The 24,716-nt window shown below is 47.9% G+C and overlaps 1 protein-coding gene across 1 annotated transcript in view; it reads right to left on the reverse strand.

Annotated features, from left to right (window-relative positions):
* The window catches only part of LOC310837897 (uncharacterized protein), a 30,233-nt gene that overhangs the window by 2,531 nt on the left and 2,986 nt on the right, over window positions 1–24,716 (reverse strand). The window lies entirely within an intron of this gene.

Consider the following 24,716-nt stretch of genomic DNA (forward strand, 5'->3'; position numbering starts at 1 on the left):
CGTGGAGTGCGGGAAAGCAGCGAGGGGTGAAGATTGGTGCTTCGCGAGCTCACGAAAAACAGGGAAATGACTACCGAAGAGAGGATAGCGAGTTTGCAAAACGCAGTGACGCAGTTGACTGCAGAAATTGCGGCTTCCAGAAAGAAAGAACAGGAAGCAGCTGCTGCCTGCCAGGATCTGCGAACCAGGTTAGAAGTGCTAAGTACACAGAGGCTACCGGCCACCAGACCAGAAGGGATTGGGCTGGGAAACAGAGGAGGGAGCCTGGTATCTCACTTCAATGGGGACCTGCAGGAGTATCCTAACTTCAGAGCAGATGTAATTTATGCATTGCAGCTGCTTGACAAAGACTTTAAAAATGAGGAAGAGAGAGTGGGATTTATTATTTCGCATTTACGGGGGGAGGCAAAATCGTGGCTGCGCAATCTATGGAGAGACAAGGATCCAGCCCTCCAAAATGCGGCTGCCTTCATTAAAGTGATGGATGCGTGTTTTTTATCTGAGATTGATGTGGATATTGCTAGGAGGGAGATTCACGGACTAAGACAAGGTAAAGCCACTGTGAGGCAATATCATTCACGTTTTTTCGGATTGGTGAATGTACTAGCCTGGGAGAAAGAATCGCCTGCCGTCAGAGACCTGTTCTGGGAGGGGTTGAGCGGAGCTGTGAAAGACGAGATCGCAAGGGGGGGAAGACCCCAAACCACCAAGGACGTGGTGGAACGGGCACTCTCCATTGGGGTTCGGTTGGAAGGACGCCCTTGGGGCAAGGAGGAAGGGCATTTGGGACGCACGCTAGCGAGAGGACTGCCTCCCTTCCCCAAGGAGGCGGCGCGCGCTCGATCCATGCCTCCGCTGGGAGGGGGAGAGGAGCCGATGGAGATAGGTGGTGCTAAGGCTCACTCCACAGTCGGAGCCCTAACTCCGGGAGCAGTCAAGATGAAGCCTCCTAGAGGAACCAGGAAGTGCTACATCTGCGACAGTGCTCAGCATATGGCAAAAGAGTGTCCCCAGCGGTTTCACAAGCATACTGCAGCTGCAGCGACAGTAACAGACGCAATTCAGCAGAGGGAGTCGCAGCAGGAAAACTCCACTGTCTGGCTGGAGATGGCGTCTCTGGGGGCCAGCCAGACAAGTCAGTGAAGCAATCCCCAGGGATCTTACAGCCCACCGACCCCCTCCCACCCAAACCAGTAGTGCAGCTCACCGCATCCCTTCAGCTCCCCAATGGGCTACTTGTGGAAATTCCCATCACCATCGACTAGGGGAGCAATGCAGATTTTATAGACATGCAGTTCATCCAGCAACATGGCATAGCCCTTCTGCCAGCGGCGGTACCTCTGAAAGTCGTCACAGTGGACGGCAGGGAGCTACTGGGAGGGCAAGTGCTACAGCAGACGCCGCCAATGGTGATGCGCATTGGAAACCACCGTGAGGTCATCAGCTTCAACGTCACCCGCCTGTCAGACACGCCCATAGTGTTGGGAATGAGTTGGCTGGATAGGCACAGCCCGGCATTAGCTTGGTACCAGCGGCAACTGACCTTCGGCTCCTCTTACTGCGCAGAACACTGCATCCTGGCGGACTTGGAAGATGAGGGGCACGAGGATGGACCACAGCTGAACTTGGGCATGTTGCAAGCGGTGCCTAACAAATACAAGGAGTTTTTGGAGGTCTTCTGCGAGAAAGAGGCGGATAAGCTGCCTCCCCACAGACCCTACGACTGCAAGATCGACCTCCTGCCCGGGGCGACGCTCCCGACGGGGAAACTGTACTCCATGTCTGAGGATGAATTGCAAGAGCTCAGGGAGTTCATAGATCACAACCTGAAGCGGGGATTCATCCGGGAGTCCAAGGCGGCAGGGGGCAGCCCTGTATTCTTTGTAAAGAAGCGGGACACGCCCCAAAAGAGGCTGGTCGTTGATTTCCACTTCTTGAACCTTAAGACCAAGCCCTCAGCCTTCCCTATGCCCAAGATCGATGACCTGCTGGCGACGGTGAGGAAGGGTCGCATCTTTACCAAGTTGGATCTGCGCGGAGCGTACAATCTCATTCGCGTACGGGAAGGCGACGAGTGGAAAACAACCATGTTTACGCCGCTGGGCACTTATGAATACAGAGTTATGCCTTTTGGATTAAAAAATGGTTCCCACTGCTTTCAAGCCTTCATGCATCATGTCTTGGCGGGTCTCCTCTACAAGAAGTGCGTCTGCTTCCTGGATGACATCCTAATCTTCTCGGAATCGCCGGAGGCTCACGAGAGAGATGTTAGGGAAGTTCTGCAGAGGCTGCGGGAGCACAGGCTGTACGCCAAGCTGGAGAAGTGCCAGTTCGACAAGACGGAGGTGGATTTCTTGGGCTACAAACTGTCCGACAAGGGACTGGCTATGGACGGTGCCAAGGTACGTGCAGTACTGGACTGGAAGAGCCCACGCAATAGGAAGGAAGTACAGAGGTTTGTCGGTTTTGCCAACTTTTATCGCAAGTTCATCAAGGGTTTCGCCATGCAGACAGCGGCCATCACCGACACCCTCAGTTCCAAGAAGAAGAGGTTCATCTGGACGGAGCAGGCAGAGCAGTCCTTTCAGAAGCTCAAGCAGCTCTTCGCTTCCGAGGAGAACCTACTGCACGTAAATCCCAGCAGGCCCATGAGAGTGGAGACGGACGCCTCAGACAGGGCCGTGGGAGCCGTTCTGTTGCAGCAAGACCACCAGGGGGACTGGAGGCCGTGCGCTTTCTACTCCAGAAAACTCAGCAAAGCGGAGCAGAACTACACCATTTGGGACAGGGAGTTGCTGGCCATACATGCAGCCTTCAAGGCGTGGCGGCACTTCCTCGTCGGAGCCAAGCACACGGTGCAGGTCCGCACAGACCATAAGAACTTGGAGTACTGGCGCACGGCGAGGTTCCTGAACCAGCGACACATCCGCTGGGCGGAGTTCTTTGCAGATTTCGACTTCAGAATTGAGTACATCCCAGGAAACAGCAACGTCTTGGCGGACGCGCTGTCCAGAAAACCGCAGTATCTGGAGGCAGAGGCACCGGCGGCGGCCAAGCACATTTTCACACCACAGGCGTGGGCATGCGCGTCAGCCACGGTGGACCTGGACGCGGTGCGCCGCGCGCTGCAAACGGACTCGTTCGCCCGAGCCAAGATGGAGGAGGTGTGCAGTGGCAAGGCGAGGGGCGACGAATTCCAAGTGCGCGACGGCCTGCTCCTACGCAAGGGAGTCCTCTACGTACCAGGAGACAGCCTCCGCGCGAAGGTCCTGCAACAGCTGCACGACGCGCCCAGCGCGGGGCACTTCGGCAAGGAGAAGACGGTGGACTTAGTAGCCAGAGACTTTTGGTGGCCTAAGATGCGGGGGGATGTCGCGGACTATGTCAATAGGTGCGACACCTGCCAAAGGGCTAAGCCTGTGCACCAGCCGCCGGCAGGCCTGTTGGAACCGCTACAGACACCGTTCGTACCGTGGGAGAGGGTGGCCCTGGACTTTGTCACAGATCTACCCAGCTCAAGGGGCAAGACGGCAGTGCTCGTGGTAGTGGACCTGTTCACCAAGATGGCCCACTTCATTCCGTGCGCGAAGGTGGCCACGGCCGAGCAGACCGCTAAGATGTTCATAGACCACGTGTTCAAGGTGCACGGCCTACCACGGTCTATTTTGTCCGACCGGGGGCGCCAGTTCATCTCCAACTTCTGGCAAAAGCTGATGGGATTCCTGAACGTCAAGGTCAGCCTGGCGTCGGCGAGACACCCGCAAACTAACGGGCAGGCGGAAAGGGTCAACGCCATCATGCAGCAGTACCTGAGATGCTACGCGAACCAGCAGCCATCGACCTGGGTGGACTATCTACCGTTGGCCGAGTTTGCCTACAACAACACGAAGCACGGGTCCACGGGGGTGACACCATTTTTCGCCAACTACGGGAGGCATCCCAGAACCTTCCCGGGTCTGGACACAGTGCGGGAGGGGGAGCCACAGGGAGCAGAGGACGTGGCAGCGGAGTTGCAGGAGATCCACGAGCAGCTCAGGAGGCAGTTAGAGTTGGCAAAACAGGCTTACAAAGTGCAGGCAGATCGACACAGGAGGGTTGGGGAGGACATCCAGGTGGGAGACTGGGTCTGGTTGGCAGCACAAGCAGTTCCAGCCAGATCGTTAGCCAAGAAGAAACTAGGGCACAAGCAGCTAGGGCCTTACCAAGTAGAGGCGCAGATCAACCCAGTGGCCTTCCGGTTGACACTCCCGGAGGGTTCCAGAATGCACCCGGTCTTTCATAGATCAGTGCTCACGCCCTACAGAGAGCCCCACAGGTTTCAAGCACCGGGGAAGGCGCCAGACCCGCTCAGGGAAGCGCCCAAAAAAGGGGGGTCGCCGAAAGGGGAGCCACTTAATGAAGCCACTGAGATTTTAGACTCAAGGTGGGGGGAGGACGGGATTGAATATCTTCTCGCCACAGAGGACACCCCGGCCAGCGCCAACAGGTGGGTGCCGGATTACGCAGTGGAAGAGCAGTTGCTCAAGGAAGAATTCCACACACTTTTCCCGCACAAGCCTATGCCGGCGGGCTTTTTCGAGGATTGTTTGTTCACACCCACACTCTCGGCCAGCACTTTCCGGGGTTTCTCGTCAGCTGAGGACTCGGCTCCGGGAGGCAGCTCCCCGGAGGGATCGCTTTCAGGTTTTGGCACGGGGGGATCTTATTGGTGGGAGGACCAACCCGAAGTGGGCTGGCGCAGAGACATGCCAAAGGGGCCCTGGGAGGTGGACCCCCATCAAGCAACAGGGGGAGGAGGGCTCTTGGGTGATTTGGGGTCGAGCTCAGATTTCGAGCACACCGCGCAGGAGATGGAAGCGGAGGAGGTCGTCGTCGACGAGCCCATGGGGGACTTCCCAGACTTATCTCGATGGTTGCAAGCCTCAGGGGACGAGCTGTATCCTGGACTCACCCCTACAACAATGGAGCACCCGGAACCCGCACCGGAAGAGGGGGAGGGGGGAAGGGGGGGCTTCGAGGGGGGGATGGATGTCAGGGGTTCAGAAGGAGAGACACAGGAGGGGGAGCAAATGGAGAGTGAGGAGGAGGAGTACGAGGGGGGCGCAGGCAGTGACAGTGGCCAGAGTTATTCCACAAGCCTCTCTAGCGAATCGGAGGACTCACAGAAGGGAGCGCCGGTGGCCAGAGCAAGGGAGATTCCAAGGGAGAAACCTCAAGAGGGAGGGGCCAGCGGGGAGTCCCTGAACAGCAGCTGGAGATCAGGGCCAGCGTCTCCACCAGAGCGCAGTGGGGAGGGGGAGTCCCAGGAGTCGGGACCAGTGTCCTCACCACCAGAGGGAGGAGAGGAGTCAGGTTTGGCAACACCCACATCAGGAAGCGGGGAAACGGTCAGAAGGAAAGTCACCGGCTGGGCGCGCGCGCCAAGTTCAAATGTACAGGAGCGCGGCACAGCGGGGAGCCCGGGAAGGGAGCCAGGTCCTAAAGCCCGCCGGAGGGAGGGGCAAGACTCAGGAGGCTCCGCGTCAGAGGAGTCCAGGAAGGAGGGAACCCCAGAGGGCAGAAGGACCCAACGCAGGAAAGAGCAGCGCAAGAGGTGGAGCCGGGCTAGAATCTTAAACTGGTGTGGGTGGAGCAGTGAGTCAGAGGGGACTTAGCCGGTCTAGCGCTAAGACGTGGGCCTGCGCGCCCAGAGCTTGGAAATGGAAACCAAACTTCAATAAAGACTTTTGTATATAATATCCACTGGGCGTTGGTCCTCTGTGAGCTGGGACCTAGCGGCAGTCCTGACAACGTCAATCCCAATATGCACCGTCTCTTATTTTAACAGTCTCCATTCTCCACTGTCCTCTCTTACGTTCCAAACTTCTAGGAATGCAGATGAGATAATGGCAAGAATGAGACATGATCACTCCATTCACACTTAATAAAATGCATTTATGTTATAATTTATGGTGGAACTGGCTTCTTAGACACATCTCTGTATAGTGGTACCTCGGGTTAAGTACTTAATTCGTTCTGGAGGTCTGTACTTAACCTGAAACTGTTCTTAAGCTGAAGCAGCACTTTAGCTAATGGGGCCTTCACCGCTGGAGAACGATTTCTGTTCTCATCCTGAAGCAAAGTTCTTAACCTGAAGCACTATTTCTGGGTGAGCAGAGTCTGTAACCTGAAGCGTATGTAACCTGAAGCGTATGTAACCCGAGGTACCACAGTATTTCTCTTTTTCCAGGGAGGAAATGATCACAGGCTTGAATAGCAGTCTCTCCTATGACTAAGAAGTAAAACGTCCGGTGGAGCACGAACCCGACGCAAGCGAGGGATTTTTCCCCGGAGGGAAACCCTAGCTATTTCGGCCAAAAGGGAGGTTTTTTGGGCTAAAAAACCTCCCGATAATCCTCTGGTGGGTGTCCAGAGGTCCAGGTTCCCGGCGGTGCCGATTAGCTGCCCGTCCGGCCGTCAGGTAGCCTCCGAAAAGGAGGTGAAGAGTACGGCGGAACGGACAGCTGGCAATCGGGAAGCCATTGCTGCAGTTGAATAGCGAAGCCTCGAGCTTGCGGGAGACAGCGCTCCGCTCTCAATATTAAGAAATTCGGACTCGAATTTATAATCTGGAAGAATATGTTCACAAACCTAAGAGAAGTCCCGAATTATTAACGAGAGGACTCTGAGTTCAGCGATCGTTTGGGATCTATAAAGATGCAGAACGGTATGCAGAGCCAGAAAACGAAAGTGAGTTGCCGCTAGTGGTTATTGTTTCTGTTTCCCCCTAACTTTTAGAAACTGTTTCAAGTAAGTTAAAGGACAAAAGTAACTTTATTTTAAGAAGGAGAGGAAAGGAGAACTTTAAGGGGGAACGGAGGTGAGCTGTGAGACAAAGCAAAGGTCTCAGATGTAACTGAGGAATAAGCTTTTATACCAAAGAATGCGTTTTCCATACTTTCCATATTAAAGAAGAACCAGTGACGCCATTTTAATTGACTTTCCAGAGTATCTGTTTGGATTTTACTTTAGTGTCTTTTTGGCGGATTTTGGAATCTTTTAAATTATTCCCTCTCTTTTCTCCTCTTTTTGATTTGAATTGCAACTGTAGAATTTTTTCGATTTTGCTTCGAACTGTAAATTGCACAAAGTAGAAGCGAAGACCAAACTCTGACCCCCCCTAATGGATGGAATGTAATATTACAAGTTGTTTTTCTGGAATTTTTTGCTGCTTTCCTGTCGACTGCATATGTTAGGACTTTGAAAAAGAACTGCTCCCCACGGAATCTCCTCTTTGTGGAATTTATAAAAATTTTCCCATATCTAAGGCTGGATTAAAAACTGGGATTACAATTGGAATTTTATTTGGAGACTCTGCTTTTTCTTTGGATTACAATTGTGATAACCAATTGGATTACAATATATTTACCTCTTTGACAATCTGTGGATTAGCCCGAGTGGGGGCAAGAAGATAAATAAATTTACCAACAATTGGATCTCCTCCACTTACAGACAATTGGATATTGTTTTTTTTTGTGTGTGTCTGCTTATCGGCAGTGGAAGCGATCTGTGGACTTTTATTTGGTTTATTATTTGGACTATTATTTGGACTATTTGGAATTGTATGTTTGTATTTTGATTGTATTTGCTATTTGGTTTACTGAGATAACATATATTACTGGGTCAGTTGGAATTTACGAAGATGTCTCACTTGCCGAAAAAGGGGGCAGAGGGGGGGACTCCTACGGATAGGAGAGCTTCAAAACAGGAAACAGAGTTTAGAACAGAAATATTGAAAATGTTCGCAGAAATAAAACAAAGTGAGAAAAATTTGGAGACAAAATTAGAACAGGTAGATAATAAAATCGGGAAAATGGATAGAAAAATTGATGAGACAGTTAATGAACTGAAAGGACAGATCAAAGAGGTATCAAAAAAAGTGGATGAGGGACTAAAGAGGACAAAACAGGAGATGAAGGAGATGAAGCGGGAAGAGGAGAAGATAAAGAGTGAGATGGTGGAGTTAAATAAAGCACAAGAGGACATAAAAGATTCTATCGCTATGAATGAATTGAGACAGAGGGAAGTAAACCTAAGGCTGAGACAAGTTCCAGAGGTACAGAATGAAAACATAAAAGAGAAATTAACGAAGGAAATTGCGCAGTGGATGGAGCTGCCAGAGGAATACGTCGCAAAAACAATACAAAATGCATTCAGGATGAAAATAAGAACAAGTAAAACAAAGAAATTTCCAGGCGATTGTTTGGTTACATTTAAAGACAGAGATATGAGAAATTTGATTCTACAAAGAAACAGAGAGAAAAGACTCTACATAGATGGGAATTACATAATCATCTTTAAAGATATACCGATAAGGCTGCTGAAACGAAGAGAAGTTTATAAACCACTGGTGCAAACCCTCAAGAAAAATAAGATAGACTTCAGATGGGAATTCCCCGAAGGCGTCTCGTTCTTTTACAAATGCGTGAAAATAAGACTGACCAGCTCTGAGGAAATAGGAAAGTTTTTGAGGAGATACAAAGAACTACAGATGGGAGAGGAAGAGACCAAGGGAGCAGAGGGAGGAGCAGAACCGAAGGGAGAGTCCGAAATAGGAGAAGAAGAGGACCAAAACGGGGAAAGCTCGCAAGAAGAAGAAGAGGAAGAAGAAGAGGTAGATAGATTGTGAATTAAAAATTAAATTTATTTAATTGGAAGAAAAATGGCGCTGAAATTTTGGAATTGGAACATTAATGGGATGAACGATAAGAAGAAACGAAACAGAATTGAACAATTTCTAAAAAAGAAAAATCTTGATGTTATTTGTTTACAAGAAACTCATGTGGCAAAAAGACATAGAAAAATTCTGATCAACAAAAGACTAGGGAATGAATTTATATCCTCAGACAAAGGAAAAAAAAGAGGTGTTGTTCTATATATTAAAAATAAAATTGAATCTCACCAACTATTCAAAGATGAAGAAAGGAGAATCATAGCTGTACAAATCAAATGGCAAGGCGAGAAATTAATAATTGTCGGGATCTACGCACCAAATGGAAATAAGACTGATTTCTACAGATCACTGGAGGAAAAACTATTTGAGTTCATGGACCAAAAAATTGTAATAATGGGAGATATGAATGGTGTGGTATCATTGGAAATGGATAGATTAAGAGAGGCAAAGAATAAAGAAGGGAAATTGCCTAAGACTTTTTTTACGATGATGAAGAACTGTAACTTGATTGATATCTGGAGACTCAGGCACCCCTTGGAAAAGCAATTTACTCATTATTCAGAACCGAATCAGTCAATGTCAAGAATAGATCAAATTTGGGTTTCGAACGAACTGCTGCCACTTTGCCGGTGAGTCTTGGGGAGGACTGCTCCCCCTGCAAGCCCATTCTCCACCTTGGGCCTGGGGATGGGCCCCATACTCCACCTCAGCATAAAAGACTCCAAGGAGGCCCGGAACACTGCTGCTGCCGCTTTGCCGGTGAGTCTTGGGGAGGACCGCTCCCCCTGCAAGCCCATTCTCCATCTTGGGCTTGGGGACGGGCCCCAGACTCCACCTCAGCATAAAAGACTCCAAGGAGGCCCGGAACACTGCTCCTGCCGCTTTGCCGTGCGTTTGTGGGGAGGGCTCTTCCCCCTGCAGGCCCACTCTCCACCAGGCCAGGGGGCGGGGCCCACGCTCACCACTGCCGCAGCTTTGGGGACACTAGTGCTGCTGCAGCGGTTGTTTGAAGTGTTTTTATATGTTTTAAACTGTTTTTATTTTTTGCTTTGTTGTACCACCATAAGCGGTGGTTTTTATCCATGTATTTTTATTTTGCTTTGGTTTATTTTGGGTTGGGGTTGGGTGGTTGTGGAGTGGGGTGGGGATTGGTTTTGTTTTCATGTAATTGTTTTTTGTTTGCTTGCTTTTATATTCTGTAAATGGAGGCGAATATTAGGCTTGGGATTCCTACTGTGGAGGGGCGAGGGAGGTATGGCGGTGGGGGCAGATGTCATAGGCGAAGGGGATCGAGATACGGATATGCTCGTACCCCTTCCAATCTGCGCCCCATCCCGAGAGACGAGGGTAGGGTGAGCAAGGATTACTCACCTCCGTCACTGGTGTTGTGCCATGCCAGGTCTATAGGCAACAAAACCGCCACCCTGCGAGATTTCTTCACCTCGCAGGGGGTTGACCTGGCATGTGTGACTGAGACCTGGGTGCGCGAAGGGGATACTGTTACCTTACGAGAGATGGCGCCCCCGGGTTTCTCTGTCCTCCACCAGTCGCGGACTGTGGGCCGGGGGGGAGGGGTGGCGTTATTAATCCGGGAAGATTGTTCTTTCAGGGCTCTACCATCGCCATCGATCCCCGGCATTGAATGTGTTGGCCTAGTGTGGGGCTCCGAGGTGAGCTTGGCTGTCTGGCTGGTGTACCGGCCACCTAGCGCACCAGCAGCCACCCTGTCAGGCCTGCTGGAGGCGGTGGCCGGCTGGGCCTTGGAGTTCCCTAACCTATTGGTATTGGGGGACTTCAACATCCATGCTGATGCCACTCCCTCCTCACAGGCTCTGGACCTGGTGTCTTCCATGGCGACACTAGGGCTCTCCCAGTTTGTTTCGGGCCCCACACATCAAGCAGGCCACACGCTGGATTTGATCTTTGGCATCGGTATAGATGTGATCATGTTTCCTTCGATGAAGGTGCCATGGTCTGATCACTATGCTCTGAAAGCCAGAATTGACGTTCCACCCCCACCCTGCTTGGGTGGCGAGCCAATTTGGGCTCGCCCGCAGAGGCTGATGGACCCTGATAGATTCCATCAAGCCTTGCGGGACCTTTCTCCCCCTGGCGACTCATTGACTGAGCTTGTTGAGGCCTGGAATACCCAGCTCCTAGCAGCCATCAATGAGATCGCACCTAAGCGCCCTCTGCGACCCCGCAGAAACCGGGCTCCCTGGTTTACCGAGGAGCTCCGGAAAATGAAGCGGGACCTCAGACGGCTAGAGCGAGTATGGCGGGGTGCCCGTGACGGAGCTTCAAGAACATCTTATAGGGTTTTTATGAAAACCTATGAGATGGCAGTGAAGGCCGCTAAGAAGTCCTACTTCTCGGCCTCCATTGCATCCGCTAGCTCTCGCCCGGCGCAATTATTTAGTATAATTCGGTCTTTAACGTCCCTTGAAGGACAGCCAAATTTAAATAACAATTTGACACACAGCTGTGAGGCATTTGCGAGCTTTTTTGCGGAGAAGGTCTTGTTGCTCCGCCATGACCTCCCTGCCAATTTGGATACAATAAAGGAACTGGAGGCCCCTCGACTGTCCTCGGGTTCAGTATTAGACCACTTTGACTGGATATCCCCAGCCGATGTGGACAGACTCCTCCGAGCTGGAAAGCCCACCACCTGTCCTCTCGACCCATGCCCGTCCTGGCTGATTAGAGCGTGTCCAGACGAGGTGCGGGCCCCCCTGGGGGATATCATCAATCTGTCCCTTGGCACCGGGACATTCCCAGGGGAACTGAAGGAGGCAGTGGTGCGCCCGCTCTTAAAGAAAACATCATTAGATCCCTTAGATCTATCCAATTACCGCCCGGTTTCGAATCTTCCATTCCTGGGTAAGGTGATTGAGAGAGCAGTTGCTGAACAGCTTGGTAGGTTTCTGGATGAAACATCAGCTCTGGATCCATTCCAGTCCGGCTTCCGCGCTGGTCATGGGACCGAGACGGCTCTGGTCGCCCTAACAGATGATCTCCGCAGGCAGCTGGATCGAGGCGGGTCGGGGCTGCTGATTCTTCTAGACCTGTCAGCAGCCTTCGACATCACGAACTCCTGGACCACCGCCTTGCCGACGTGGGGATCCAGGGCACAGTCCTTCAATGGCTGCGCTCGTTTCTCTCTGGTCGGGGACAGAGGGTGGCGCTTGGGGGGGAATTGTCATCCCGCCACTCTTTGGTGTGTGGTGTGCCCCAGGGTGCAATACTCTCCCCGATGCTTTTTAACATCTTTATGCGCCCCCTCGCCCAGCTTGTCCGGAGTTTTGGGCTGGGCTGCCATCAGTATGCTGATGACGCCCAACTCTATCTATTGATGGACGGCCACCCGGACTCGGCCCCAGACACACTGATCAGATGCTTGGAGGCTGTGGCTGGATGGTTTTGTGGGAGCCGGTTGAAGTTAAATCCTTCGAAGACAGAGGTCCTCTGGCTGGGACGGGACGACATGGGACTGAGGGGGCAACTCCCATCTCTTGCGGGGGTGCAATTAGTGCCAGCACCGTCCGTTAAGAGTTTGGGTGTAATCTTCGATACCTCCCTCTCCATGGAGGCGCAGATTGCAGCTATAACAAAGGCGGCATTTTTTCATCTCCGCCAAGCTAAGCAGTTGGCTCCTTACCTCTCTCGCCCTGACCTAGCCACTGTGATCCACGCGACGGTCACCTCCAGACTGGATTATTGTAACTCGCTCTACGTGGGGCTGCCCTTGAGACTGACCCAGAAACTCCAGCGGGTGCAGAATGCCGCAGCAAGACTCCTTACGGGGTCTTCGCTTAGAGATCACATTCATCCGGTGCTATACAAGCTGCACTGGCTCCCGGTGGAGTACAGGATCAGGTTTAAGGTGCTGGTTTTAACCTTCAAAGCCCTATACGGCCTAGGGCCCTCGTACCTACGGGACCGCCTCTCCTGGTATGCCCCGCAGAGGAACTTACGGTCTTCAAATAAAAACACCTTGAAGGTCCCAAGCCACAGAGAGGTTAGGCTGGCGTCAACTAGAGCCAGGGCATTTTCGGCTGCGGCTCCAACCTGGTGGAACGCTCTGTCACAAGAGACAAGGGCCCTGCAGGACTTGACATCTTTCCGCAGGGCCTGCAAGACAGAGCTGTTCCACCTGGCCTTTGGTCAGGGCGCAGCCTGACTCCCTCCTTTGGCAATCTTTACAAGACTTTAGTTTATGGTTGCCATTAATTTTGATTTTAATTCATTTTTATAATGTTTTATAATGTTGTACTGTTTTAGTGTTGTTAGCCGCCCTGAGCCCGGCTTCGGCTGGGGAGGGCGGGATATAAATAAAATTTATTATTATTATTATTATTATTATTATTATTACTGACACCAAGAATCCAACAAATTGAAATACAAGCCAGAGTGATCTCAGACCACAATCCCATAGAATTGGAGTTAAAAGGTTTTGAAGAGAGATCATTTAGGTGGCGTTTGAATGATAATTTGTGGGACAATCAGAAGACGGTCGAAAAAGCGCAAAAGAACCTATCTGAATACTTTATGGACAATGTGGATAAAGGTACCAAAATGAGTATTGTTTGGGATGCAAGCAAAGCAGTAATGAGAGGTTTTTTTGATTCAACAGTACGCACTGAAGAAAAATAATAAGGAAAAAAGGACAAAAGAAATTTTAAGACAGATTACGGACTATGAGCAAAAACTGATCAAAAAACCCAACAATTTGAAAATAAAGCAGGAAATAAAGACTTTACAAACACAATTTGCGATGATAATAAACAAAGAAGTAGAGTGGAACATCAAAAGGTTAAGACAGAAAAACTTTGAATCAGCAAATAAATCAGGAAAATGGCTTGCGTGGCAACTGAAGAAAAGAAAGGAGCAGAATACAATTAACAAAATTAAAATAAATGGAGAAGAGACAACAGACCCGAAAGAAATAAGAAAAGGATTCTTGGACTTTTATAAGCAATTATATAAAAATAAAGAAAGGAACATCAAGAAGAAAATAGAAAGATATCTAAGAGAGAAAACGGTGCAAAAGATCCCGACAGACCAAAAAGACCAGCTGAATGCCCCAATAGAAAAAGAAGAAGTAAAAGAAGCGATAAAGGAATTGAAAAGAGGGAAAGCCCCAGGTCCGGACGGGTTTACATCTAGTTACTACAAAGAAATGAAAGAGGTGCTGACGACCCCATTGACCGTTGTTATGAAAAATATGTTAAAAGAAAGAGACATTCCAGAAACGTGGAAAGAAGCATATATAACATTAATCCCAAAACAAGACTCTGATTTAACTCAAGTTAAAAACTACAGGCCTATCTCACTTCTGAATACAGATTATAAGATCTTTGCAGGAATCCTAGTGAAGAGATTGAAAAAGATATTAATAAAGATTATCCAAAAAGATCAAGCAGGTTTCCTACCAGGCAGACAATTGAGAGATAACATAAGAAATATAATTAATGTAATAGAATATCTGTCTGATAGGTGTGATAAACCAGCGATTCTAATGTTTGTGGACGCAGAAAAGGCCTTTGATAACATAATTTGGGAATTTATGTTGAAAAACTTGGAACATATGGAGGTTGGTCAAGAGTTCTTCAATGGCATAAAGGCAATCTATACAGAACAAAGAGCAAAATTAATAGTGAATAATGTTATCACTGAAGATATAAAAATATCTAAAGGAACAAGACAAGGTTGTCCACTTTCGCCATTGTTATTCATAACGGTTCTGGAAGTCCTTTTAAATGCAATCAGACAAAACAAGAAAATAAAAGGGGTAACAGTAGGTCAAAATGAGTACAAGGTTAAAGCCTTTGCCGACGATTTGGTACTGACTATGGAAGAACCAATAGAAAGCATTGAGGAGGTATTGGAGGAGATGGACAAATTTGGCACAGTGGCAGGATTCAGACTGAATAAAAGGAAGACAAAAATGATTGTAAAAAATATGGACTCAAACATGATTGAATTAATGCAACATCGAACAGAGATCGAGGTGGTGAAAAAAGTTAAGTATTTGGGAATTTGGGTAACAGCCAAGAATATCGATTTATACCAAAATAATTACATCCCGGTTTGGAAGGGAATAAAGAAGGACCTGGAGGTGTGGGCCAGAATGAAACTATCATTCTGGGGAAGAATTTCCACGATAAAAATGACGGTGCTACCAAAGATGTTATTATTATTTCAGACTATACCCATACTAAGGGGTATAGGAATTTTTAAAGAATGGCAAAAAGTGATCTCAAGGTATATCTGGCAGGGGAAGAAGCCTAGAATAAAATTTAAATTATTGACAGATGTAAAAGAAAGAGGAGGCTTCGCCCTGCCAGATATGAGACTGTATTATGAAGCAGCCTGCCTTTGTTGGTTAAAAGAATGGATAAAGTTAGAAAATAATGAATTGTTAGATCTTGAAGGATTTGATAACAGATTTGGGTGGCACGCGTACCTCTGGTGTGACAAAAAGAGGGTTCATAAAGGATTTGGAAACCACATCTTCAGGGGTTCATTAATAGAGGTTTGGGAGAGATACAAAAATATACTGGAACCAAAAGTTCCACATTGGCTGTCCCCATTAGAGGTAATAAGTGTGAAGAAGATTAATATGAGAAATAAATGGGCCACCTACGGGGAACTGATAATTAATGAAGGAGGAAAATGGAAAGTGAAGCCATATGAACAAGTTAAAGATTTAGTTTATGATTGGCTACATCATTACCAGGTAAATGAAATATTCAAAAAGGATTTGAAGGAAAAAGGTTATGTAGAAAAAGAATCAAGTTTCCAAAAGGACATTATAAATAATGAGTATAAAACTTTGTCAAAAATGTATAAGATACTGCTGGAATGGAATACGAAAGATGAAGAGGTTAAATCGGTAATGATACAACAGTGGGCAAAGGATTTTGGGTATAATATTCAATTTGAAGATTGGGAAAAACTGTGGAAAGAGCATTTAAAATTTACGGCTTGTATTACACTGAAGGAGAATGTGATGAAAATGTTTTATAGATGGTATATGACACCTGTAAAATTAGCAAAGATGTATAAGGTTGATAACAAATGTTGGAAGTGTAAAGATAAGGAAGGGACATTCTTTCATCAGTGGTGGGAATGTAAGAAAGTGAAAAGCTTTTGGGAAATGATATATAACGTGTTGAAAAAAATGTTAAGATATACTTTTGTGAAAAAACCCGAAGCTTTTCTCTTAGGTATGGTAGGAAAGGACATCAGAAGAAAGGACTGTAAGCTTTTCCAGTACACGGTAACGGCAGCCAGAATCCTGTTAGCCCAGAGGTGGAAACAAGAGGAAATACCGACGATAGAATGGAGACTAAAAATGACAGATTATGCAGAACTGGATAAATTAACTGGGAAAATCAGATATACTAAAGATCAAAAGTTCATCGAAGACTGGGGGAAATTTGTGGATTATCTGAAAAATATATGTGGTGTGAATACAACGCTAGTGGGATTTAAAGAGGCACTGTAAAAAAAAAGAAAACAAGTATTGTTTATTAGAAATAATGGGAGTAAGGAGGAAAAATGGCAATACGAAAAAAGGGAATGTGTATTAAAAGTATAACCACGGATGATTGTCAGAGACGCTGAAGGAAGTAAAAAAATAACTAAGATTTATTGTAGGCGGGTTTAAACGAAAAATTGGATGGAATTTTATAAAATGTATAACAATAAAAATGTATAACAATAAAAATTATTATTAAAAAAAAAAAAGAAACTGTTCTTAAGCTGAAGCAGCACTTTAGCTAATGGGGCCTTCACCGCCGGAGAACGATTTCTGTTCTCATCCTGAAGCAAAGTTCTTAACCTGAAGCACTATTTCTGGGTGATAAGAGTCTGTAACCTGAAGCGTATGTAACCTGAAGTGTATGTAACCCGAGGTACCACAGTATTTCTCTTTTTCCGGCGAGTAAATGATCGCAGGCTTGAATAGCAGTCTCTCCTATGACTAAGAAGTAAAACCTTTGTGTTTCTGTGCCACATGTAACTGTAAAAATATTGCAATATATTAGAACAGGCATCCCCAAACTTGGCCCTCCAGATGTTTTGGGACTACAATTCCCATCATCCCTGACCACTGATCCTGTTAGCTAGGGACGTTGGGAGTTGCAGTCCAAAAACATCTGGAGGGCCAAGTTTGGGGATGCCTGTATTAGAACATAAGAAGAGCCTGTTCGAGTGGGCAAAGGCCCCCCTAGTCCAGCATCCTGTTCTCACAGTGGCCAACTAAATGTCTGTGGAAAACCAGCAAGCAGGATTTGAGTACAAGAGCCCCCTGCCTTCCTGTGCTTTCAGTCTAATCCTCTTTTTCAAGCTATCCAAGTTGTTGGCCATCACTCCTGTAGGATGGAAGTCCATAGAAGTCCATTTAGACTATTGCTCATATTAGCAGAAAAAATTCAGCACAATCAGGCCTGCTTTCTACCAGGAAGTCAGATGAAGGATAATATAAGGAATATAATTGATATTATTGAATATTTGAAAGTAAGAAATGAGATACTTCCGGGTTAGGGCCAACATCTAATGGCGGATTCCCTCCGAGCTCCGGAGGGAATCGGCTCAGTAGGGATCAGGTTCTGCCGCGCCGGCGACGCGGGGACCCTTAAAAACCACAGGCGCGGAAGCCTGTGGACTTGGTGACTCGGCGGGCACCATTTGCGCCCCCCGACCTGCGAAGGAGCCTTTTTAAAGGCTTCGGAACGGGGGACGGGAGCGGCGCGGTGCTGAGAGTCCTCTGCTTCCCCTGCTGAGTGAAGCCGCATGCCATGGACGGAGAGCGCTGACTTTTTCCTGAGAACATTCGGACTAAAAAGCAACAACCCGTGAGTAATATAGAAATTGGACTTAAAAAGGAAATTTTTTCTTTTAATTTGGTACGACTGGGGAAGATACAAAAAGGAAGTCTGTCTCCCCGTTTTGTAGACAACTTAAAGCAAGGACTAAACAACTAAGGTCGAGAGAATATCTTTTATTGTAACTGAACAAAGTTATTAATTTCACGATTGGACAGTATAAGTAATTTTGCTGGAGGATAAGAGTGGATTTTGAGAGCTGTGCAACCCCCCGGGACCCGGGAGTGATCAGCGAGAGAGCCTGTTGGAAAGATACAGAAGACTTTGACAGCTGTCAAAATTAGCTGTCAAAGTTGGGGATTACAAAGTAACATTGTTTTTGCTGCCTTTGCCAGTTGGATTTGTTACATTTTGGTTATAAACTGTCGAAAAATAAGCTATTTTGATTTGGGGACTGGAACTAGGAGGATAGTAAATATCCATAATCCCTCTAGAGGGGGTTTCGGGACACTGCAAGAAAGGCTGGAAGTGGAAAAATACTCACTGAGTTGAACAAGACTCTTTATCTCTTGGGAAAGCTTCAAGAACAAAGTAATATTTTGGCTTCAGGGGTCATGGGACTGAATGAAACAGTAAATAATTTTACTGGAAATGGAAGGGACTTGACTCAAGTCTTTGTTTTTGAACCAAAAGCCCCTGTAGCGGAAATAAAAGACTTTGCAGCTGAGCAGGGAAAGAAACTTGACAAATTTGAGAAAGTGGAACAAGTGGAAGATAAACATGAGGAACTGGAGGGAAAGGAAGGAGGAGTTATAATGTTGCAGAAGGCGAAAGAAGGCCAGAGGCCTGGCAGGAAGGTCGCAAAGGAAAATAAGAACTGGATGATGAAGATTTGGCTTGAACTGGAGAAAGAAGAATGGAGAGACTTATTCAGATGGAGACCTGAAGACTTATGGATTACAAATTTGATTAAGATGGAAGTTCGAGCGCTTGGGACATTTGAATTTATGAATTTGTCTAAACATGGAGGTCTGGCCGGAAGAAATGTGGACTTTTTTGGGAGTGCGCTCCTCCGAGATTTGGAGTTTAATATAAAAGACTATCCAAAGAACCGGCAAAGAGGAACTGAGAGAGACTTAAAAGCCTCTGATGTGAGATCGCCAGGCTGATAGTGTATGGACTGATGGACATTGGTTTGGGGATCGAAACCGGGAAAGGGAGGGTGGGGTTTGATGAATCCAAAGGCTGTATAAATATTGTTTTTTGATATTGCTTATTATGTTTGTTTTTTGGTTTGGTATTAATATAAAATCGGGAAATTCGTGCAAGGGAATCTGGGTCGACCTTGGAAAAAGGGTTTAAGAAGAAGGACTGACATAACAATGAAATATGGTAAGAACTGGGGATAAGAACTTGTTGAACTAACATTTGGAATTGGAATACAAGAAGGGGAGGCGAGAGGAAGTCGTGGGAAATAAGGTATAAGAAAATAAGGACTGAAAGTATACTTGTTTTGTGTGTGTGTTTTTCTGTCGTTTTGTTTTATCTGTCTTATTGAAACCTCAATAAATATTATATTTTTTAAAAAAGAGGAAGATCTCAAAAAAAAAGAAAGAAAGTAAGTAAGAAATGAGAAAAAAGCGGCCTTAATGTTTATAGATGCTGAAAAGGCTTTTGATAATGTTTCATGGGCTTTTATGAAAAAGATAAAAGAAAAAATGAATTTTGGGGAAGCATTTGGGAGAGGAATTGATGCAATTTATTTTTACCAACAGTCTATGCTGATTGTTAATAAGGTTATAACAGAAAAGTGTAAAATAACGAAGGGGACAAGACAAGGATATCCCCTATCAGCATTATTATTTATTTTGGTATTAGAGGCCCTGGCGAGAGAGAAAAAGTGGAGAAATTAATTACAGGAATAACAATAGAAATGGTTTGAATGGTTTCTTTAAATGTAAAGGGACCATTGGCTGGGTGAGGACTGCAGGGGCTGCTCCCTTCCAGGGCCTTTTCCAACTGGCCCAGGGGGCGTGGCCCAGGCCCTCTCTCCCAGCTATAAAGGGACTCCTGCTGCGGGGAAGCCTCGGACCATCGGCTGGGTGAGGACTGCGGGGTCTGCTCCCTTCCAGGGCTTTTCCCAACTGGCCCTGGGGGCATGGCCCAGGCCCTCTCTCCCAGCTACAAAGGGACAACTGCTGCAGTGAGGCCTTGGACCATCGGCTGGGTGAGGACTGCAGGGCCTGCTCCCTTCCAGGGCCTTTTCCAACTGGCCCAGGGGGCGTGGCCCAGGCCCTCTCTCCCAGCTACAAAGGGACTCCTGCTGCAGTGAGGCCTCGGACCATTGGCTGGGTGAGGATTGCAGGGCCTGCTCCCTTCCAGGGCCTTTTCCAGCTGGCCCAGGGAACGTGGCCCAGGCCCTTATTTGGAACAAACTTTTTGGGAAGGGTGGGAAGTGTTCTGCCATTGCTTCCCTGTTCCAGGTGGTTAATGTGCTTTAAAATGTCCTCAAGCAGTCGGTGGCAATTTAAATTTTTATTTCTTTTTTTCCTTTTTTCCATTGTTGGGGGTGGGTGGGATGGATATTTAGTTGGGGATTAATTTTAGTATAATTGTTCTGTTTCTTTTTGTTGTTGTTGTTGTTTTATTGGTTCTGTATAGTTTGTATTTTGTTTTTAAGGGGCGGGATCAGGGCTGCCTGGGAGTGGGGCCCCAGCCAACACGATGGCTGGGACAAGTTCCACCGGGGGGGGGGGGAGCACTGGGACATCCGATCTCGGTGATCATGGGCAGGAGGCGGAGTTACGCTAAGACCAGACCATGTCATTACCGAGGAGGCAGGTTTAGTTGTTGTTTGAAGACTATCCCTGCCTCCGGGTCTGGCCTTGACCGGATGGATACTGGAATCAACAGGGGAAATCTACATGACCTGAAGGTGTTGCTGTGCAATGCCAGGTCAATGATGACTAAAACCACTGCCGTCCACGACCTGATTGTGGATGGAGGATTTGACCTGGCATGAGTGACAGAGACCTGGTTGGAGGAAGCAGATGGGCCTGTCCTTGCCGCTGCTTGCCCACCAGGTTTCTCTTATGCACAGCAACCCAGGTCATGTGGGCGGGGAGGGGGGGTTGCAGTGATTTTTAGGAAGTCACTAGCTTGCACCAGGCGTCCTACTGGGAAGATCCAGTTTTCTGAGTGCATGTTCTGGAAGTTGGGCAATAGGGGCAGTACAGGATTCCTTTTGGTGTACCGACCTCCCCGCTGCACCAAGGATTCCCTGAGCTGCTTCAGGTCGTGGCGGATTTTCTCCTGGAGACACCTAGTTTGGTTGTCCTAGGAGATTTTAACATCCATGCCGACACGACCTTACAAGGGGCTGCTCGGGACTTCGTGGAAAGCATGGCCTCCATGGGGCTGTCCCTGAATAGGTTTGGCCCAACTCATAGTCATGGACATGCCTTAGACCTGGTGTTCACCTCTAGTGACGTGGGTGATCTGACACTAAGTAAAAGTGAAACAAAAAAAGTGCCATGGTCAGATCACTTCCTGGTGCAACTGGACTTCTCCGCAACCCTTCCCCTCTGCAGGGAGGTGGGACCAATTCGGATGGTCCGCCCCCGCCACTTAATGGATCCAAATGGTTTCCAGAGAGTGGTAGGGGATGCTTTATCCCATGTTGATGGCCTTTCAGCTGATTCCCTGGTGGCCCGCTGGAATGCGGAGTTAACCAGGGCTATCGACTGTCTGGCTCCGAAGCGCCCTCTCCGATTGCATGGAGCCTGGACAGCTCCGTGGTTTTCTTCGGAGCTGAGGGCGATGAAACAATCGCTGAGACGGCTAGAGCGTCGGTGGCAAAAAACTCACTCCGAATCTGACCGGACACAGGTTAGAGTGATACAGGTTAGCGATACCGGACACAGGTTAGAGTGGCGATAGCGATGGCGAAGAAGACTTTCTTCACCACCTCTATTGCATCTGCAGAAAATAGTAGCAGGAGACTCTTTCAGGTGGTTCGTAATTTAACGGAACCACCTTTACCACCGGGGCCTTGTAAAGACCCCAAGATCTCCTGCAATGATTTTGCAAAGTTTTTTGCAGATAAAATCACTCATATTCGTAAGGAGCTAGACACCACCGTGGGAGCAGGGCTAGGGCTCTGTCTGGTCAAGTTGCATGGAATCAATTTCAATCCGCTACCCCCAAGGATGTGGACAGGCTGCTTGGACGCGTGAAACCAACCACCTGTCTCCTGGATCCTTGCCCATCCTGGCTAATACAAGCAAGCCGGGATGGGCTGGGCGATGGGCTCTACGGGGTGGTGAATGCTTCCCTCTGTGAGGGAACATTCCCAGATCCGCTGAAAGAGGCGGTCATTAAACTGCTTCTTAAAAAACCATCTTTAGACCCGGCCAGTATGGCCAACTATCGCCCAGTCTCAAATCTTCCTTTCTTGGGCAAGGTGATTGAGCGCGTGGTTGCTGAACAACTCCAGGCACGCCTGGAGGATGCAGACCATTTGGATCCCTTCCAATCGGGATTCAGGCCTCATCATGGGACTGAAACTGCCTTGGTCGCACTGGTTGATGATCTCTGGCGCGCTAGGGACAAAGGTGAGAGTTGTTTCCTAGTTCTGCTGGATCTCTCAGCGGCCTTTGATACAATCGACCATAACATCCTTCTGGACCGTCTAGAGGGGCTGGGAGCTGAGGGCACTGTTATACAGTGGTTTCGCTCCTTCCTCCTGGGCCGTGTTCAGAAAGTGGTGGTGGGGGATGAGTGTTCAGACCCCTGGGCCCTCACTTGTGGGGTGCCTCAGGGTTCTGTCCTCTCCCCCATGCTTTTAAACATCTATATGAAGCTGCTGGGAGAGATCATCAGGGGGTTTGGACTGGGTGTCCATCAATATGCAGATGATACCCAGCTCTACCTCTCTTTCAAATCAGAACCAGTGAAGGCGGTGAAGGTCCTGTGTGAGTGCCTGGAGGCGGTTGGAGGATGGATGGTGGCTAATGGATTGAGATTGAATCCTGACAAGACAGAAGTACTGTTTTTGGGGGACAGGGGGCGGGCAGGTGTGGAGGACTCCCTGGTCCTGAATAGGGTAACTGTGCCCCTGAAGGACCAGGTGCGCAGCCTGGGAGTCATTTTGGACTCACAGCTGTCCATGGAGGCGCAGGTCAATTCTGTATCCAGGGCAGCTGAGACCCTACCTGCCCGCGGACTGTCTCGCCAGAGTGGTGCATGCTCTAGTTATCTCCCGCTTGGACTACTGCAATGCACTCTACGTGGGGCTACCTTTGAAGGTGACTCGGAAACTACTACTAATCCAGAATGCGGCAGCTAGACTGGTGACTGGGGGCGGCCGCCGAGACCACATAACATCGGTCTTGAAAGACCTACATTGGCTCCCAGTACGTTTCCGAGCACAATTCAAAGTGCTGGTGTTGACCTTTAAATCCCTAAACGGCCTTGGCCCAGTATACCTGAAGGAGCGTCTCCACCCCCATCGTTCTGCCCGGACGCTGAGGTCCAGCGCTGAGGGCCTTCTGGTGGTTCCTTCATTGCGAGAAGCAAAGCTACAGGGAACCAGGCAGAGGGCCTTCTCGGTCGTGGCGCCTGCCCTGTGGAACGCCCTCCCATCAGATGTCAAAGCGATAAATAACTACCTGACATTCAGAAGACATCTTAAGGCAGCCCTGTTCAGGGAAGTTTTTAATCTGTGATATTTTAGTGTATTTTTGGTTTTTATGGAAGCCGCCCAGAGTGGCTGGGGAAACCCAGCCAGATGGGTGGGGTACAAATAATAAATTATTATTATTATTATTATTATTATTATTATTATTATTATTCATTGTTCCACCCGATGTGTATGTCTTTAAGGGGCCAGAGAAAGGGCCAGAGCAAAATAACGAGACCCAGCTTTACAGCTGTGAAACAGCAGGTGCTGCTGAGTTGTACTGATTAAGGTGTGTCAGCATTTGGGTGTAGTATATAAGGAGCAGCACTTAGCTCTCCCATTACCCTGGGGGATGGGTTGGTGGTTGGGTCATGTTTGTTTGTTGATGTACTTAGTGTAAATGGAGTTTTTGTTTTTCTTATTAAAACCTTGTTTAAGTTATTTTTGAGTCCCTTTTTAATGCATGGTCTCCCCAGCAAGCTCTCTACAGCGCTACCATACTGAAAATACCCAACAGACAAGGATATCCCCTATCACCATTATTATTTATTTTGGTATTAGAGGCCCTGGCGAGAGAGAAAAAGTGGAAAATTAATTACAGGAATAACAGTAGAAAATAAAGCATATAAATTAAAAGCTTTTACAGTAATTGTAATTATAGTGGATCCCAAAAATACTCCACCGAAGGTGGTAGAAAAGATACAGGACTTCGGGCAGGCTGGAGGCTTTAAACTAAACAAGAATAAGACTAGGTTTTTGGTAAAAAAACACAATGGAGGAAGATCAAAAGGAATTACAACAGAAAACAGAGTTAGTTATACATAACAAAGTCAAATACTGAGGTATTTGTTTGACAGCTAAGAATATTAATATTTTTAAAGACAATTACAAGAATGAGTGGAAAAAAATAAAAAGAGCTTTAGAGATATGGGGAAGAATGAATTTATCATTTTGGGGAAGAATATCAGTAATAAAAATGAATGTATTGCCAAAAATGTTATTTTTATTCCAATCAGTCCAGGCAATAGGCAACGCAGGATGCTTTGAAAAATGGCAAGGTCAGGGAACTGCCATCAAAGCCAGAGGGAGAGGGAGGGCTCCAGAGGGATTCCGGAGAGTGTCCCAGGAGGGAGAGAGGCAGACCATCTTCTGGGGAAGGAAATCAGCGTAGCACCAGTGGAGAAGGGGGGCAGATGGGGGAATCGGCGAGGTGGCTCCATGACTCCTCGCCGGAGACCAGCGGGGAGAGCACGGGTCCTCCGCTGCCCACACCCTCCCTGCGCAGAAGGATTCCGCGCAGGGAGAGTAGGCGGAGACTAGGCGTCAAAGAGCTTCTTTCCTGGAAAAAGTTCAAGAAACGTCCACTGACGGATTCTGCCAGCGATTGAGACAGTCACGGGTGAGTGGCTGTCCGGACAGAAAGGGTTCACCCAGGTAACCCAGCCAAGCGTGGCACCGATTTACGCACAAGCAACCCCTAGAACCATTACAG

The sequence above is a fragment of the Podarcis gaigeae genome, assembly GCF_964106915.1.
Source record: "Podarcis gaigeae genome assembly, chromosome: 2".
Taxonomy (NCBI): domain Eukaryota; kingdom Metazoa; phylum Chordata; class Lepidosauria; order Squamata; family Lacertidae; genus Podarcis; species Podarcis gaigeae.